Source organism: Rutidosis leptorrhynchoides, chromosome 1 (genome assembly GCF_046630445.1).
Source record: "Rutidosis leptorrhynchoides isolate AG116_Rl617_1_P2 chromosome 1, CSIRO_AGI_Rlap_v1, whole genome shotgun sequence".
In the NCBI taxonomy this organism is placed as follows: Eukaryota; Viridiplantae; Streptophyta; class Magnoliopsida; order Asterales; family Asteraceae; genus Rutidosis; species Rutidosis leptorrhynchoides.
In genome coordinates, this window is record NC_092333.1 from 149,006,360 (window position 1) to 149,011,478 (window position 5,119).

The window sequence follows — 5,119 nt, forward strand, 5'->3', positions numbered from 1 at the left end:
TGCACTTCTTTCAACCAGAAAGCACATTTAGAAAATTTAGCATATAGGTGTTCTTTTCTTAACAGCTCTAATATCAACCTTACATGCTGCTCATGCTCTTGCTCACTCTTGGAATAGATAAGAATATCATCAATGAAAACGATAACAAACTTATCTAAATATGGACTACAAACTCGATTCATGAGGTCCATGAATACAGCTGGCGCATTCGTCAATCCAAACGGCATAACCAAAAATTCGTAATGACCGTAGCGTGTCCGAAAAGCAGTTTTCGGTATATCTTCTTCTTTGACACGTAATTGATGATAGCCCGATCTTAGGTCAATTTTCGAGTACACACATGATCCTTGGAGTTGATCAAATAAGTCGTCAATTCTCGGTAGTGGATACCGATTCTTGATAGTTAACTTATTTAATTCACGATAATCTATACACATTCGGAAAGATCCATCTTTCTTCTTGACGAATAAAATTGGAGCTCCCCACGGTGAAGTACTTGGTCGTATGAATCCACGATCCAGTAATTCTTTTAACTGACTTTGAAGTTCTTTTAATTCGAACGGTGCAAGTCTATATGGAGCACGGGCAACCGGTGCAGCTCCTGGTACAAGATCTATTTGAAATTCTACAGATCTAAATGGAGGTAATCCCGGCAACTCTTCCGGAAATACTTCAGGAAAATATCTTGCCACAGGCACGTCATTGATGCACTTCTCTTTTTCTTTCTTTTCGACTTTATTAACATGTGCTAAGATAGCATAGCACCCTTTCTTCAAGCACTTTTGAGCTTTCAAATAACTAATGAGTTTTAGCTTTGAGTTACCCTTCTCTCCATAAATCATTACTGGCGTTTTATTCTTACGAGGAATGCGAATTGCCTTCTTGGCGCACACAACTTCAGCTCCTACTTTGGACATCCAGTCCATGCCGACTATTACATCAAAACTTCCTAATTCTACAGGTATCAAATCAATCTTAAATGTTTCTCCGGCTAAATTTATTTTACAATCACGGCAAATTTTATCGGCTTTAATTAGTTTACCATTAGCTAACTCAATCATGTACTTAGCATCTAGAGGTAATGATGAACAATTCAATTTAGCGTGAAAGTCTCTACACACGTAACTTCTATCAGCACCAGTATCAAATATAATAGATTCGGATAAGTTATTAATGGTAAACGTACCCGTAACAAGCTCCGGGTCTTCACACGCCTCTCTAGCATTAATAACAAATGCTCTCCCTCGTGCAGGTCCGATATTTTTCTCTGGATTCGGGCACTGGCTCTTATAGTGACCTTATTTTCCACACCCATAACAAGTAATGGTAGCCAAAGCAGTTCTATTTGCATTGGTGGCAGGAGTCTTGGTACCATTTGTATTTATAACGAGAGCCCTACAATCTTCAGCAAGATGACCCTTTCGATTACATTTGTTGCATACCACATTACAGTAACCAGAGTGATGTTTGTGGCATCGGTTGCATAAAGGATTTTGTCCTTTATAACCAAAGCTTAAACCACTACCCGCACCTTGCGTGTTTTCTTGTTTCTTAAAAGATTGTTGTTGGTTACCTCGATCATAATTTCCATTCCACTTTCTTTTGTTACCTGATACCTTCACATCAGTATTGGATACTTTCTTATCCATGATGACCTGATCCATTAGCTCGTTTGCCATGGTTATAGCTTCATGAATTGTCTTAGGTTTCGATGCTGTAACATTTGCCTTGACCTTTTTGGGCAAACCATCTTTGTACATTTCAATCTTCCGTTCTTCGGTTGGAACCAATTCAGGACATAGCAAAACTAATTCCATGAATCGCTGATTGTAGTTGGTGATTTCAGTACCAATAACCTTCAGACTTCGTAGCTCATCTTCCAACTTCCTAACCTCGTTCCTTGGACAATATTCGTTGATTAACATTGTTTTGAATTCTTCCCACGGAGTATCATAAGCTACATCTCCTCCTACAGCCTTCACATAATTTTTCCACCACGTGAGTGCACTATCTTGTAAAGTGCATGATGCATACTTGGTCATGTCCTTTTCAACACAACCACTGATTTTAAACACAGTCTCCATCTTTTCTATCCACCGGGTTAAACCGATTGGTCCTTCTGTTCCACTGAATGATGAGGGCTTGCAAGCTTGAAAAGTTTTGTAAGTGCACCCCACACGAGGATTTGGGTTAACTGCAGCACCTCTTGCAGCCTCGACCCATAACATTCTGTCGTTCACTCGCTGATTGATGAGTTCCTGGATTTCTTGTTCCGTCATTCGGTTCAATCGCGCCATTTCCTAATGAAAGAAAATAATTATTCACATGGATTATTATAGATGTAGTGTGTATTTACAGTACATTATAGCTTATTAATAATATGAACCAGGTATTATTATAAAAGCCTTTTCTTCTTATTAGCGTTTTATAATTATATCTAGGGTAGTACCTACCCGTTAATGTCCATACTTAATAGCTTAGTACAGAATCAATTACTACCATCTAAATAATACTTAACCATGGAAAATTATTGCATTTCACACTTCACTATTTTACATATGCTTATCTTACATCGAACATTAAGCAAACCACACTAATAATATTATACAAAACATTATATGATCCCATGGTTTAATACGGCAGCGCATCGTTTGGTCTATTTTCTAGGACGTTTAGGTTCAAAGAATCGCTTAACGCTTATCCTGGCTGTCTGCCTATATTTTGGCTGTGGGACTGAAGAACTGGATGCCGGGATAGAATGAATAGGAATAGCGGGAATAGGGGTGGTAGTGTCTAGTGGAGTTGGTGCCACATCATCCTTATTAAACTCAGGATTTGAATTTTCTAATTCATTAGCCTTTCGTTTCTTTCCTAGTTCGAACTCGTCTTTTGTAATTTCCTGTATTTCTTCCCCGGGTTCACTTTCCTCCTCGGGTTCACTTTCCTCCTCGGGTTCACTTTCCTCCTCGGGTTCACTTTCCGGGTTCTCTATAGTTGGTTCATCCGGAATTTGTGAGTCTTCCCCAAAGATATCATTTTCGTCATCGGATAGGTTAATGACTGGAACACCATCTGAAGATTTTGGTTCGGAGTCGCTGAATGTGATAACAAGTTTTGAGCCCGACATCTATCATACAACAACTAACCCATTAGTACTACATAATATTTACATATAAATTTTAACCAACAATGATAAGCAATGGTTTTTAAATCAGACCCGGTCAAAGTCCAGACTTACTAATGTATCCTAACGACTTATCGGTTAGACACACTAATGCAAACCTGGTTCGCTAAGACCACCGCTCTGATACCACATGTCATAACCCGTCCTTAACCATAAGAACGTGTTAAATAACGTATGATTTCATTGCGAGGTATTGACCTCTATATGCGACATTTTTAAAAGAAAAACTGCATATATTATACATTACAAACCATGATTCTTATTTTTGTTACAAGCTTTGGACAACATAAAAATGATTATCGTTTAGCGATAATCTTCGACTTACAAACTTTACATATAATGATAACAACACGGTTTCTAGCATATTTTACAACACAGATCCTCGGGTATGCAGTTTTATTTTTGACACAAATATGCGTACGCAAGATCCTGCTCAAATTCAACATTATGCAGCGGAAGCTTTAGTAATCTCCTGAGAATAGACATGTTTTAAAAGGTCAACATAAAGTTGGTGAGATATAGGTTTAGTGCCGGCAGCAATATATATATATAGACCACAAGATTTCGTATATAAACAGTTTAATAAAAATATTCTAAGTGGTTGAGCACTTGGTAACCATACTTAACATTTAATCACGTCGCATATTCCCTTTAATATGAAATCTTACTACACCGTACCAAGTGTAGTCACAAAACGAAGTACTGTGCAACCGTTGAATACTGTTCGTCCAGTCCGGTTGGGGTTGTCAGGCCCGATAGATCTATCAACAGGATTCGCGTTTACAATACCGCTGTAAATATTAGTTACCAAGCTACAGGGAAGTATGCCAGTGGTACAACTCAACGTAGAATATATTTTTCAGTTACTTGTGTCCATAACGTAAAACATAAAATACATGTATTCTCATCCCGAAATATTTAGAGTTTAAAAGTGGGACTATATACTCACTTTCGTCTTGAAGACATATATATAATTTGACTTGGTCTCCGGTTGATATCACGAACCTATCCATATATAATATATCAATACCTTTTCTTTTTAAACAAACGTCACATATATATACTTGTTATACTTTTAATACTTTGAATAATTCCTTAGTCCGTAGTTAGCAGTTCGTTGTTAGTAATTCAATTTTAATGGTTCATTTTTAGGTGTTTAATATACCCGCAATGAAATAAATAAAACCCCCTAACGAAATAAATAAAACCCCATCGTATATGTATTGGTCGAGATTAATCTTGACCCACGGTACCGGTGTTGTCAAATGACGTGTTGCGTACATAAAGTACCGGTGTTGTCAAATGACGTGTTGCGTACAAACATGGGATCTTATGATTAATCTTCTCGTGTTGTTTGCGGGTGATCCTGAACCATATAAAATTGAATTATAAGTACATATATATAAAATATCATGTTATCTTAGAATTATGTGATTTTATTTAATTTTTCCCAATTAATCCCGAAGTTAAACAAGTCTTAGATATCCGATCTCGTTTTGGTCATAGTTTCTTCGTTACAACTCCGTTTTCGTTGATTCAACTTGTCACTTCCTTGGATCGAGTCCCTCTTTAAGACTATGAACTGTAAATACCTTAGTTTGTATTCGAAATCACAGGTCATAGGTCAAACTTTAGTGAAACTTATGAAGTTAATCATTTTCCATCATGTAAACAACCTTAAATGATTATTTTTCTAAAAATACTTATACTTTGAGTTAAATCATGAATTTTTTATGTGTTATCATATTCATAGTAAAAATCATTTTTCCAGAAAATAAACCTCCAATTCAAAGTTTAAGATGGTTTTTAATTATCCAACCCAAAACAGCCCCCAGTGGCACTCCGATGTCGTAAAAACAGTTTTTAAGGTGTTCTTTGAAAAACCAAATTATACCTTGTTAAATTAGCATATATTTAAGTTATATTACAGGTCTT